At 38.2% G+C, this 15,346-nt stretch overlaps 1 non-coding gene across 1 annotated transcript; it reads left to right on the top strand.

Annotated features, from left to right (window-relative positions):
• The first annotated feature begins 906 nt into the window (after positions 1–906).
• LOC123243388 lies at positions 907–1,009 on the top strand. Its single transcript, XR_006505927.1, has one exon. It is a non-coding gene; the product is annotated as a U6 spliceosomal RNA (small nuclear RNA).
• The last annotated feature ends 14,337 nt before the right edge of the window (positions 1,010–15,346 follow it).

The raw sequence follows: 15,346 nt of genomic DNA, 5'->3' as shown, positions 1-15,346 counted from the left end.
GTGGGGAAAAAAATTTTTTTTTAGTAGCTATTCCATGCTGCTCCTCATAAATTTGTAGAAAAAAGTGACACATGCCATGTCCCACAACCAAGGACCCCTCACTTATGCAAAGCAGTTGGGGGAAGGTATCATGTCTCTTGCGGAATATTCTGACTTAGGTACAAATATGAAAAATAAATCATGTAAGACTTGAATAGCTATAAAAGGAGGACATGTAAATGTTAATGAGAAGTAGCAGATGAACAGCTCAAGTTATACTGACATCTATGAAATGTTAATATTCTATGGGGGTTCATCTGGGATCTGTGAAGTTGATTTATTCTTTTAAAAATATTTTGATAAATATTTCAGCATACTTGGTTTCCTATGCAATCCTTTATATATTATCTTATGCATTTTAAAAATGTTATTCCGAGTAGTTCATAGGCATCATCATCCTACCAAAGGGTATCTATGACACAAAAAGATTAAGAACTTTTCACTAAGGTCTCTGTTATATTGGGTTGGTTATTGTCCTTCATATTTGAAGAGGACAAAAATCACTGGTGATGTCTTTTGACTTAAGCATAAATTGGGCTTAAGCTAATGTTGTACAAGTCTTTGGTCTCACCATCTCATCCTAGAGTCATCAAGGTCCACTGGTAAAACTGCTCTTTGGGATGAAGTGAATGACCTTGTCTTCTTCAATGTTTAACTCACTTTGATGTCTAAGCATTCTGTATTGCCAGCTTTTACCACCTTCATGGCCTTTGGAACATCTGCCCCTTTTGCTGGGGAAAATATTCATATGCCTGGAGCTGACATCTCTCTAACTCATGTTGGGTTTGAGGCCTGTGGGTGAGACCTGGGTGGCAAATGGACACCAAAAAAGGAAAGCAGACCTGAAAAGGGCTTGGCAAGCCCCATATACTTTGGTAGAATATGTACTAAAATTGGAATGATACAGAGAAATTAATATGGTTCCTGCACAAAGATGACATGCCAAATTCATGAAGCTTTCCATTTTATATTGGGTAGAGAGTCTTCAGAGGATTTATGGAAAGATACTGATAAGAATTGCACAGGAGGAGATTAAGATAATGGATGAAGTTGCAATTTGTCTTTCTGGCAAAAGGAATACTGACAATGTCCCCATCTAAGTAAATTTCATCTTTTTAGATTTGGCTAGTCATTCTAGCCTGACAAGATAGTCTGTCAAGATATTTTTGGATCCTGACTTGGTCATCTAGTCTTTTGCAATTTCATTGCAGTTTCTTGACATCTGCAAATTTGAAAAACATGCCCTCTTTGCCTTTTCCATGTCATTTATTTAAAAAAAAAAAGTTGAGTAATATAGAATCAAGGAAAGTCTCTCTTGGACTACCCAGTAACAATTTTTGGTATGCTTGTTTCTTTTTTTATTAACCCTTACTTTTCTGACTTAGTAAGAACTCTAAGACAGAAGGGCAAGCAACAGCTAGGCAAATAGGGTTTAAGTTAATGATGGCGAACCAATGGCACACCAAATGCTCTCTATGGGCACATGGCTGCAACCTGACCCCGCCCCCCCCAGTTCATTACTAGAAAGTCAGAGGGAATTGGGCAGAGTGATTCCCCTCTCTTCACTGTGCCTGATGATATTTTTTTTCACATTCCCCATTCCTCTGCCCAGCAGCCCAATGGGAGCACTTTCTTTCTCCCTATGTGGGGTAAGGAGGGGAAGGGCATGCCCTGCACTTGGTAGAGGGACAGGGTGTGGCATTCTGGGGCTGGGGCCTAGCACTCTGTCTCTAAGTGGTTTGCCATCACTGGTTTAAGTGATTTGTTTAGTCATATAACTGGGAAGCATCTAAGATCACATTTGAACCCAGGTCTTCCCAAATACAGGCCTGGCATTCTATTCTCTGATCCATATAGTTGAGCTGCCCCAATGTGGTTATTTCTTGAAATAGGTGCAAGAGGTGCCCAGTGAATAAAATCCAACTTTGTAGATTCTTGTCTCCCTCAAACTAGGGAAAAGGCTGGTACATGGCAGTGTGTGGGAAGTAAAGAATGCATATTTTGTGTATTTTGACTATTTGAATTCCTCTCTCAATTTGCCTGGCAGGGATGCTGTGTGTTTGCCCCCCTTTACAAGGATGGTTGAAATATGATTACAAGCACATTGTCTTATGAGTGGGCAGCAGCCACAGCTGCACCTTTACGGTGCAGTGGGTAAAGTTGGGGCCTTGAAAACAAAGGAAGCCCTGAGTTCCAGTATGGTTTTAGATGCTATCTGTGTGCATAGCACCTACCTCATAGAATCTTTATTCATTTTTAATTTTAAAAAATGATATTGATTAATTAATTTAGAATATTTTTCCATGGTTACATGATTCCTGTTCTTTCCTTCCTCTCCTCTCTGGAGGAGATTCCTCTCTGGGTATTGATTCCAAGGCAGAAGAGCAGTAAGGGCTAAGCAATGGGGGGGTTAAGTGACTTGCCCAGGGTCACACAGCTAGGAAGTGTCTGAGGTCAGATTTGAAGTCAGAACCTCCCATCTCTGGGCCTGACTCTCAATCCACTGAGCCACTCAACTGCCCTCTCCCATAGTTCTTTCTCTGAATGTGGATAGCATTCTTCCTCATAAGTTCCTCTGGATTTTCCTGGATCTTTGCATTGCTGCTAGTAGAGAATTCCATTACATTCAATTGTGCCATAATGTATCAGTCTCTGTATAATGTTCTCCTGGTTCTGCTCCTTTCACTCTGCATCAATTCCTAGAGGCCATTCCAGTTCACATGGAATTCCTCCAGTTCATTATTCCTTTCAGCACAATAATATTCCATCACCAACAGATACCATAACTTGTTCAGCCATTCCCCAATTGATGAACACCCTCTCATTTTCCAGTTTTTTGCTACTACAAAGAGTGCGGTCTGTTATAATGAATTTCTGAGACAAGATGGACACCACTTTGAGTGACAAGATTGTCAGTTGGAGTACCCAGGTGCTGTGAGCCACAGCCAAAAGTCAGTTGGAGCCAACCCTATAAATACCCATCATGCACAGCACAAGGGGGCTCACTCTGGAGCAATCTTGGGAGGTGGGAGGTTCAAGAGAGAGAGGGTAGGCCCCATATCTGCAATTCAACTTCCTTGCCTGAGAGACCTAGAGAGCTATTATATCCATCAACAATAGAGCTGAGAGAGAGCAAGCAGTACCACTGTCATTCAAGAAGATCATTAACAGCCTTCCATATTCTCTGGCTTTGCTCCTGCCAAGTCAAGCCAGAGTTAGTGAGAGGGTGAAGTCTCTACCTGATCCAGCAACCTCTATAGCTTTGATCATCTACTTAGACAATTAACGATAGCATTCCCAGATCCTCTATCCTTTCCCTTGTTCCTTATCCTGTTAAGCCAGAATTAAATACAGTTGTTTGTTACTAAGTCAAAGATTGAAGTACCTTTCCTGAGTAGTGAATATATCTAAAGCCTTTGGGAAGATAGTCACGCAGTCAGACTCATAGTGTTATCCAATCAGTGTACCAGTAGCCCATATCAACATTCATACCAACCTCAGGTTAAGGAACTAGAGAAGTTAAGCACACATACAACTTCTCTGTGGTTCCCTGCCTAGGCAGCTGTTAAAAGGAGACAGCTGACAGGCTCAGTCCAGCAGAGCCCATCCGGTGGGGAGAGGCATAGCCCTTCTGCCAGTATCACTCACAGAAAGGTCTGCGGGTGATTGTGTTCCCTCTCTCATCTCCATCTTCTTTTTAACAGATAATAGAGCTTTTATAAGGATCACATGAGATAATATTTGTAAAAGTACTTAGCATGGTGTCTGACACATAGTAGGTAGCGTATAAATGCTTATCCCCCTTCCTTCTCTATAAGGAGAGATTGTTGAAATCTCCTTTCTTCCTGGGTCTCCTACTATTAAAGTAGGAGAGGGAGAGGAGAACACCATGGGAGTGGCATGGTTTTCCTTAGGAATTAAAAGAGGGCCATTATGTATTTTGCCACTATCACATAGTACTATTTCATGACCTCTATTTAGGTAGTCACTATGAAACCCAAATCTCCTCTTCCTCAAATAATTATATATTTAGTAAGTGCCTAGACAGACTCAGCTTTGGACTAGGTGCTGTGGAGTTTGAGATAGCCTCAGGCTGCTGGGATTACAGATTATATTTTGTCAAAAAAACTTTATTATTTTATGGTTATAACTTACCTATTATAAAAATAGGCACATATAAATAAGGTGGATAGATAAGAGATGACTGGAACTGCCTTCTTTGTGCTGACCCTAAGGATGTATAACTAGTTGTTCCTGATTCACCAGGTTTGGGAATCTTTTTTTCCTTCAACTGAGGGATGACAACACCACCCAATACATGAGGCTGAGTTGATTGACAGTGAGTAGGACGGATTAATAAACGCTTGAGACCCTTTTTAATGCTGCTAGTGGCTAAGCAAGGCAGCTGGGGATTATTCATACTAAGCTTTACATAATGAATCAGCTCAGGCTTGGATAGAGGCAAGTGAAATCTCTTAACCATAACTCCTGGCATTTCTCTGTGATTTAACTTCTGAGTTTTCTGGAAATAATGGCTTAATTATTTTCTGCACCTTGATCTGACTACAGTCATTTTTTGGGTGTATGTTAAGTATTAAAAACACATTGCAGTTGCAAATGACACTTGAGTTGGTACAGGTTGTTGCTGCTAAGTGGGCAGAAGAGTTCTGAAATGAGCATTTTTTATTGTAAAGGAGGGAAGTGGGAAGATCTTCTTGAGGATAGAGGAGTAGGAAATCACTATCATATAATAAAGGTACATAAGATGTAGAAAGAAACCTACTTGAAACAGATTCTCATAAGAGTTAAAATGAGAGGCTAAAGCAAAGCTTGAATTCAGAAAATCAGGGGAACAATTATGGAGGGAGGAGTGAAGAGAACAGGCATACCATGAACCTTATCATCATCTGAACAGGATAAAAGAAGATTGAATGCAATTATATCCATGGATGAATAAAGATCTCATATAGAAATAGATTAAACCCAAAGAGAATTAGGAAAGGACCTGGACAAGCCAGGGGAAAAGAAGTGCTTAAGGAAGATAGGATAAATAAATTAATAGTCATAAGCAAAACAAACTCAAATGTAGAAAAGAGTCATATAAAAGAGGATTAAAAGGAGAAGAAGAAAAAACCTGGGAGCAGGGCAGGGCAAAGTGAAGAACTGCAACAGCAGAAATTGACATGGTACTTAATGCCAGAACACTCATTTTGGGTTTTAAAACAAGAATGGCTCACTAAACCTGCCCATTGTATAAAGTCAAGAAATTTTCCACTCATTTGTAGTTGCCACTTTTTCAAAAAAACCTGTACCTTCAATTTTTCTGTCTTAGTAATAACTCTTAAGATAAAAGTGCAAGCCAGGGCTAAGCAAATGGGATTAAGTGACTTGCACAGGGTCACACAACTAAGAAGCATTTGAGTCCAGATATGAACCCAGGACCTCCTGTCTCCAGGCCTGGCTCATCTATCCTCTGAGCTACCTAACTGCCCCTATAATTACTACTTTAGCAAAAGACCTATCATAAAGAGTACTCATTTACTCAACATTCATCTCTGTCCTTTTTTGCAAGATTCACATTTCAAAAAAGAACATAAGATGTTCTTTATTGTCTGTGTTTATTAAGTGCTTACTTAATTTATTAATTGCTCTGCACTGGGGATACCCCCCTCTAAGGAAAAGGACAAAAACAGTTCTTATCAAGGACAAGGATAAGATCAAGATCTAATGAGGGGAGATAGCATGTAAACATCTATGTACAAACAAGATATATATGAGATGTGTGACCCAGGATAAGGCATTAAGTTCTCTGACTGTTTCTTCCTCTGTAAAATAGAGAGCATAATAGTTGCATTATCTGATTCACAGGGTTGTTTTGAGGAAAGTGTTTGGTAAATCTTGACATTACACATATATTTAAATTGTAACTGATGCCTCCTACACTCTGGAGTCTCCTCTCTCGATTTCAGTTCACATGATCATAGATCTAGGGCTGGAAGGGACCTCAGAGGGGCCTGGTACCTGATTTTACAAATGAGGAAACAGGCCAAGGGAAAATGACTTACTCAAGATCCTATTGATATTAATCCCTTTGAGGTATTACTTGAATCAGTGTCCTCATGGAAAAATATGAAATGTCTATCGAGTTAAAATTTATGTGACCTTTCTAAGGACTATTAAAAACAAATCATACCACAAACTAAGTATAAATCTAATTACTAGCCTGCTTTCTTTTGCCCATAGCTTTACAATCTAATTTGATTTTGATTACTGAATCCAAGTTTTGAAATACGATAAAATCTGCACTTTCTACTATAGTAGAATACTTTTTAAAACAATAAATGTTACTATTTAATCTTTCCAGAAAAAAAGTGTAGGAAGTGATATGATAGGTGATGTGACTTTAATTTAGTACCTCCTAACATCCAAAGCTAAACTCACACAAACACAAAAAGAACTATTTGAGAGTCATTGGCAATGTTTTGGGACCCATTTGATACTTAGTACAATTTAGTACAATCAATCCTAAGACAGAAGAGCAGTAAGGGCTAGACCATTGGGGTTTAGTGACTTGCCCAGGGTCACCCAGCTAGGAAGTGTTTGAGGCCACGTTTGAACCCAAGCCCTCCTGATTCTAGGCCTGGCACTTTATCCACTGTGCTACCTAGTATAATGCAGGATTGATGCAAGATCTCTTGCATTTGCAAAATCACCCTAGGCAATCTTGGCAGTTAGGGGAATGGAACTTTGACCTAGCAAGTCCCTGTCTCAAGACCTGACTGTTGGAGCTAGGACTACTATAAATATCCCTGGAGAACCAACCTGGGGGTTCTGATTTCCTTGACCTCACCCAGACATCCAGCTACTTCCTGGTCTTCCCCTTGGGGCCCCTGGAGGTGTGGTTGGTGGGTTGTGGAAACGTGGGAAGGAATTAGTTAAGTTAGCCCAGCCAGGACACCCCTAAACCAAATCATTACCCTCTTTTGTCAAGCTCGTAGACCACTCTACGTCAGGGCAGTGGAATTTATCCCTGGCTGAGGGGCTGGTTCCCTCAGCCTGATCCTACCTTCTGAGGCCCTCTGCCAACACTGGCCATTCACCCATAGCAACAGCTTCTCCAGATCCTAACCCTCTTCCCTCAGTTTACCCTTGTGTTTTAAATAAACCCTTTGCCTGATTCTGAGAGTTTTCATAGTTCATTTATAACATCAATCAGGGTTAAGGGGCTGAGGAGGAGGATAGCTACTACTTATTTACAGAGGGGTTTAGACCAGGTATCCATTTTATTCAGGAAGTGAGACTGGTTCATTTCCTGTTGGTTTCTAGTTTTTCACCAGCAGAGAGGGGCTCCTCACTCCCAACCTTAAAGGAGCCTACAGAGAGCAGAGAAACTGATTGGACATCTCAGCTCAGGGCCACACATCCCTGGCTGTCTCAAATCAACAAATACTATAGTTGTAGGCTCCCTGGCCCAGGATACTTACTGGTACCACCAGCTCCCTATTATCAGCCTGATTACCCCCCCTCCCCCCATTATTACACTAGCCAGCCCCTGGGACTTGTTACTTTCAAAAGAAGAGCAAATAAAAAACTGTCTAGCCCAATAGCTTGCAAATAACAAAATCAGTTTTAGAAGTCTTAGCTATTATACTTCAAGAATACGGAACATTACCAGTAGAGGTAAACCCTTCTACCCCCACAGATAGAATTGCCTCCATAATAATTTGAACTTCTACACCCAGTACTAGAAAAGCTCTAAGGGAGCAGAAACACCACCTTACATTTAGCGGGGCCACAAGTCCCTCCTGTGTTAGTTTGTGCTGCTTTTTGGTAGAGCTGAAGCCTGTACCAGAACCAGGGGCATAGCACATCATAAACATTGGGGCTTTGGAGGGTTTGAAGACCTATTGTTATGTTGAACTGCTTCTGTAACCTTCATACCCCCACCTGCACAACATGAAAACATAAGGGCTAATAACTTTATAGGGAGTCTCTAGGCCAACTCCATCTTTTGTAGGATCCCAGGAAATTTGAATATTTATGCTTCCTCCTCCCAATCTCAGCTGCTGAGTGACTGAATTTGAATTTGCTTAATGAGAAGCAGGCTTTAGAGGTTTTCTTCAGAAAAACACAATCACAGGACTTAACAGTGCTTTTGAAAAAGTTGTTCTCCACCATGCAGGAGTCTGTTGTTGAAGGATTTGTGTAGGGGAGAGTAGTCTCTATCAAAATGGATAGTATGGGATATTAACTATTTAGGGGGTTTAGAAACCCCCCCCTAATCTGCTGTTAATTTCTAATCTTTATTTTAAAGTCTTTCCTTAATGACCAGCATAGTAGTATTAATTAATAGAAAAAGCCTGACATAACCACAGATGTATGGGAAACAAATGCTTACAGAGTAGGGCCAGTTTGCTAGAGGAACCCGAATGCCGCAATTTTTAAAAACATGTTAGCTCACTGAATTAAAAAAAAAAGGTTTTATTGTCTTTTATTACTACACCACAGTCATTTCCCTTTCTCCCACCCCCAGTCTTTCCTTGTAACAAAGAAAAACAAATATTTGTGCATTCCTAAATGTGTATGTATTCTATACTCCTTTCCTCTGAGAATAGGGAAGTGTATTTCATTATCAGTTCTTTAGGATTGAAATTGTGCATTATTGGTCTTCCTACTTCAATGGTCAACTGCTTTTTAGATCCTTTGGTGCACTGAGTCTAAGGAGAACAGGCTCATTGAGAGTGGTTTGGTGATCAGGGCCTAAAGACCTTGTTAATTAGGCTCTATGCTAAGAGTTCACATCTTCAGATCTTCCAAATCTTCCTTCCCTCTGCGATTTCATTAGTGTTATATAAACAAAGCCACCTTATTGGTTTTTTTAAAGAGGCAGGCTCATACATGGCTTGTTTGTTGAAATGGCCACTGAGAGTTGGTGGGATGATTCAAGTATTGAAAATGTATTTCATTGACTACATAACTGAAAGACTCAGTTGAGCAGAATGTCTGCATTTCACCCTTTTTCTAAATTTGAGTGTCAGGCTTTTAGGGTTTGAATAGTAGGGCTGTTTATTTATTTTAAATTTATTTAGAATATTTTCCACAGTTACATGATTCATAATTTTTCCCACCTCTCTTCCCTCCCTCCTCCCAGAGCTGATAAGCAATTCCACTGGGATATGTGTATTATTGTTCAAAACCTATTTCCATGTTATTCATATTTGCAGTAGAGTGATCTTTTAATGCCAAAATCCCAATCATATTCCCGTCAAACTCCATGATCAGTCCTATGTTTTCTGCTCCCACAGTTCTTTCTCGGATGTGGATAGCATTCTTTCTCATCAGTTCCTCTGGATTGTCCTGGATAGTAGTATTGCTGCTAGTAGAGAAGCCCATTGCATTCAATTGTGCCACAATGTCTCTGTGTACAATGTTCTCCAGGTTCTGCTCCTTTCACTTTGCATCAATTCCTGGAGGTCTTTCCAGTTCACATGGAATTCCTCTAGTTCATTATTCCTTTCAGCACAATAGTATTCTATCACCATCAGATACCACAATTTGATCAGCCATTCCCCAATCGAGGGACATCCCCTCATTTTTCAATTTTTTGCCACCACAAGAGCACGGCTAGAAATACTTTTGTACAAGTATTTTTCCTTATTATCTCTTTGAGGTGCAAACCCAGGAGTGGTATGGCTGGGTCAAAGGGCAGGCATTCATTTAAAGCCCTTTGGGCATAGTTCCAAACTGCCTCCCAGAATGGTTGGACCAATTCACAACTCCACCAGCAATGCATTAGTGTCCCAATTTTGCCACATCCCCTCCAACATTTATCACTTTCTTTTGCTGTCATACTGGCCAGTCTGTTGGGTGAATTCTGATTTGTTTAACCATTCTCAGGTAAGGACACTCTTTCTTTGCTACTATAAATATTTTGCTATACAGTCAATATCAGTAAATAATAAACATTAATTAGGCACCTTCTACTTGTCTGTAGAAAGAGCAATCCAACCAGAATAAATGCCCAAAACAGAGATTGAAGTGTCTTGTTTGAGGAACAACCAGGAGACCAATGTCAGTGGATTAAAAAGTATGTATTAGGAGTAAAATGTAAGAAGCTTGGGAAAGGGAGGTTATAAAAAGCTTCGAATACCAAAGAGAACATTTGTCTTTGATCATGGAAGTGATGGGGAGCCACTGGAGTTTATTGAGTGGCTAGGGGGTGGTGGCAGCATGGTAAGACCTTCACTTTAGGAAAAGTCACCTTAGGGTCTGAATGGAGGATGAACTGAAGTGGGGAGAGACATGAGGCAGGCTGACCCACCAGCAAGCTCTTGAAATAATCTGGGCATGAGGTGATAAGGGACTGAATGAAAGTAGTAGCACTGTCAGAGGACATAAGATGTTGTATTGGAGAAATGTTTGTGAAGGTGAAATCCACAGGCTTTGGCAAAAGACTGGATGTGGGAACCTTTTAGTCTTATACCTAGCATTGGCTTCTTGGTTCAAAGGTGGTTTTTTTTAAACATATAATGTGCTTAGTTAGCACTAGTACTGGGTGCTATCATGGGTTGCAGATGAAAAAAGTATTAATATGTGGTTCCCTTTCCCAAGAAGTTCATCAGATAGCCAATAACCAATATGTTTGAAACAAATATCTAATAGATAATCCCTACTTGGTGAATATTTTCCCAATTTTTTAACACTAAAGCATTAAAATTGTTAAATAAATACCAGACAGGATTAATGAAAAATAATTATTTTAAGCTATAGATTTAGCTCATTTAAGAGCCTTACAAAAGAAATAAAAGGAACGCATCTCTTCCTTACAAAATAAATAAGATATATTGTGAAGGCACCACATTTTTCATATTCTGATAGTTGGAATCTAAAAAGCTACTCAAACTGACAAATTTCTGTGCCAAATAACCAGCCCCTCCAAAAGTACTCCATAGTAAATTATACATCAGAATTCCACTTGGGATTTATTTTTGTCCATGTCACATTATTAATTAAATGTTATATACAGTTCTTAACCTCTTTTTCATTTCCTGGGGAATTTATATAAAATAGCTCAGTCATTAAATGACAAGATTTCCCAAGTACTTTTTTCCCAACACATATATGAGATAGGTGGCTCAAGGCTCATGTAATTAAGGGACTTTTCCACAGTCACACAATTAGGGAGAATAGCACTCTAGAATGTGAAATAAGTCATGTGATTTTTTAATTAAGTGTTCTATCTACTCTGCCATGAATGGTTATTGACTATAAATGCAATAGGAATTTAAAGTAAAGACCCAGAAAGAAGGAAGAAGAGTGTATGTAGACTGGAGTAGTTATGAAATGAGAAAGCTGGATTAAATGCTATCTTAAGTCCTTTATAGCTCTAATATATTGAGATTGTAAGCATTTAAGGAGAATGTGGAATAGAAGCTGAGCCTACAAGGATTGATAAGGTTTAGATCACTGAAGGGAATTGAGGATAGAGGATGGAAAATTATGAGGAAATATACAACAGACCAAAGAGAATATTGAGCTTGAGGGGGCAATGTTAGATGGCACAGTAGACAGAACTTTATACTTAGTTCATCCTGCCTCTGGTACTTGGTAGCTGTATGACCCAGGGCAAGTCACTTAACCACTTGCCAGTCTCAATTTCCTCAAATGTTAAGATGAGGATAATAATAGCAACAATAATAGCTACCTGACCAAGCTGATGTAAAGATTTCGTAAGATAGCATGTAAATCACTTTGCAAACCTTAAAGTATATATGGATGCTGCTTTTGTTATATAGTGGGAAAATATTTTTAATTGATATATTTTGTTTTTATATTATTCTCATTTCCAAATGTATCCTTCTCTAGAAAAGAAAGACAAAAAAACCCCATAGTTGAGCAAAAATATTATCTCAGCTATTTGACAGTGTATGCAGTGGCCCGCACCCACATTCTGTGCAAAGAAACAAAAAAGATGCATTGAGAAAATTAAATATAAATGAATGAAAATCAAAGTTCTTTAAGCTTTTTTATTTGGAAAAAAATTTTTTAGAAATTATTCATTTAATTTCAAATGAGTCAAATATATACATGAAGTATATCACAAGTGAATATAGAGTTAATGTATACTTTTATGTTTATTTTTTATTAATTTAGTAAGATTTAGAACTAGAAAAAGTCCTTAGAGATTAGTTTAACTCAGTGGTTCCCAAACTTTTTTGGCCTACCACCCCCTTTTCAGAAAAAATATTACTTAGCCCCCTGGAAATTAATTTTTAAAAAAATTTTAATAGCAATTAATAGGAAAGATAAATGCACCTGTGGCCATCATTGCTCTCCTGGATCGCTGCAGCACCCAAAAGGGGGCAGTGACACCCACTTTGGGAATCACTGGTTTAACTTATTTTTATTTTATTCTAAAAATTAGATATTAATTTAAACTTAACAAATATAATTAAATATACAAAGCAAGAAAAGAGAATTGTATATGAAACTTCATTGTTGCATGTTTATTTTTTAAAGTGTATACTAAATTTAAGAGAGTAATAAAATTGCCCTGTTAGTGTTCTCTTCTTAACTTTTTTCTTCTACGTAATTAAAAAAAATTTGATACTCTTTTCTTTTTTGCATCAAACTCAGCCTTCCCTTTGTACCAAGTATAAGCTAACAAAAATCATCAGTGCACGATGTCTAAAATACATAATATCATTCTACATATCTAGTCCTTCTTTCTGCCAAGAGACTATTATTTATGGCTTTGAATTTTTATTTTTTAGAAAATTTTTCCATGGTTACATGACTCATGTTCTTACTCTCCCTCCCAACCCTCCGCCCCCTGTAAAGGACACGCATTTCCATTGGTTTTAATATGTACTATTTCCATATTAGGGTGGTTGTTTAGAGTCTACATCCCAAATCATTTCTGCATCAACCCATGTATTCAAGCAGTTGTTTTTCTTCTGTGTTTCCACTCCTGTAGTTCTTCTTCTGAATGTGGATATAGTGTTCTTTCTCCTAAGTCCCTCAGAATTGTCCTGGGTCATTGCATTGCTGCTAGTAGAGAAGTCCATTACATTCGATTTTACCATAGTGTATCCGTCTGTGTACAATGTTCTTCTGGTTCTGCTCCTTTCACTCTGCATCAATTCCTGGAGGTCTTTCCAGTTCACATGGAATTCCTCCAGTTCATTATTCCTTTGAGCACAATAATATTCCATCACCAACAGATACCACAATTTGTTCAGCCATTCCCCAATTGAAAGGCATCCCCTTGTTTTCCAGTTTTTTGTCACCACAAAGAGTGCAGCTATAAATATTTTTGTACAAGTCTTTTCCCCTATAATCTGCCAAGAGACTTTTAAAGTCATCATTGGTTATTTCTATTGGTTGGAATTCTGAAGACTTTCAAAGATATTTTCCTTAATTTTTTGGTCATTACATGAATTAGGTTCTGCTTATCCTACTTTTCAGTACTTCATACAAGTCTCCCAAAGATTTTCTGAGACTATAATTTTTCATGATGCAACATTCTTGTACAACAACTTATTTGACTATTAACTATCAATATCTAAAAAATTAAGTGACTTGACTAAGGGCCTCTTAACTCCAAATCCAGCACTTTGTAACTATATATCACTCGAAAGCAGTGATGGGCAAACTATGGCCTGTGGGCCAGATGCGGGCCCCCTGAAATGTTCTTTCAGGCTGCGGGACATTATTCCTAATCTGATGAATACAATGAACAGGATACAATACAATGAAACTTTGAAAGAGTTGCCTTAGAAACAGACTGACAGATGAGTATTTCTTTTCCTTTGGCCTCCTCTTTAAAAAGTTTGTCCATCACTGCTCTAAAGTCATTTTCTCATATGTCCAGAGACTCTGGACTGAAGCCATTTTATAGTAAATGTTTCAATCCCAGATTAAAATTCTTGAGTTACCATTTTGGTCTTGTCTCTCTGTAGGATCCTTTAGAATCAGTCTCTCCAGGTGCATCTATGTCACTGTGACCCTCCTCAGAATGAGGCAAGGTTGGCTGCTTAAGGTCTGGCTGGTCTGTTTTTATCGGGACACTGGATTCATGTTTCCCCTTGAGCAATGTTTCTCTTTCCAGCATTGATGGTTAAATTTTTTTTTTTTTTGCCTTCTTCTAACCCTTGTGTTTGAGAGTGATTTTTATCTTGAGAGTTTGTAGCTGTCTGTCTCCTGATTATAAAGAGGGCCTTTCTCCACTTTACAGATGGAGAGATTGAGGCACAAGGAAGTTCCTTGTCAGTGGTAGCAGAGCTATTAGTAAAATTCTTGTTAGCTGATATTTTTCAGTGCCCTACATTAGAATTAGACCTTAAAACTTTTTGAAGCAACTTTATTTTAAACACTTTATTTTCCTCTAATTTAGCATTTTTTCATTTTCTTTCCACTACCTTTCTTCTTTTTCCTTCTCCTGCCTGTGTGATACTTACCTATCATATTTATGAGTAGTATTTAGTCCAGATAATGACTAAGCAGGTTCTGATATTTCACAATCTTTTCTGTATTTTTATGGTCTTAAACATTGGCAATTAACTGACTAGAGGTGTAGACCTGAGGTCACACTACCCAAAACTTCAGTGATAAGTAATTAGCTAGTGACTTACATCATCTAAGGGCCAAAGTATACACCTAATATCAGAGGATCAGGGTATATTCAACTTTGAGCTTTCTTTTTGAAAAAAGTGAATTAGGTTAGTCAGACTTTGGGAAAACTGAGTCTCAAATTTATATAATATCAAAATAATTATTCATAATAGCTCCCATTTTTTTTCCTTTAAGAAAGAAATGTTTTTTATATCATTTCTGGAAATATTGTGTGGTACTCCACTCCCACACCCAATAACTTGTAACAAAGAACAAACAAAAATGTTTGGTGAAGAATACACCATTCTGCCTAAAAGTTTCGTTAGGATTCAGCTTCCTTTTGATGAACTTTCCAATTACATTGTTGAAGTAATTGTTTATGTTGTTCTTGTGGTATTTCAGTCAGCAAGTGTTTATTAAATCCCCGCTTTAGGCCTGGCACTGTGCTAAATTCTGGGATATAAATACAAAGAATGGAATGATCCCTACTTGCAATGAACTTATATTTTAATGATTTTTATTTCAACATGATCATTTTGTATACATTTTACCGTGTTTCTTTGAATTCCTCACTTATTTTTTTTTGCTGCACAGCAATATTCCATAATATTCATATACCGGGTTTGTTCATTGATTCTTTGATTACTACTTCTGAATAATTGGAAACAAATGATATCACCAGAAGAAACCAAGA

This window comes from Gracilinanus agilis, chromosome 3 (genome assembly GCF_016433145.1).
Source record: "Gracilinanus agilis isolate LMUSP501 chromosome 3, AgileGrace, whole genome shotgun sequence".
NCBI classification, from domain to species: Eukaryota; Metazoa; Chordata; class Mammalia; order Didelphimorphia; family Didelphidae; genus Gracilinanus; species Gracilinanus agilis.
Note: the sequence above shows the minus strand (reverse complement) of the source record. Positions and strands in the feature narration are given on the sequence as shown.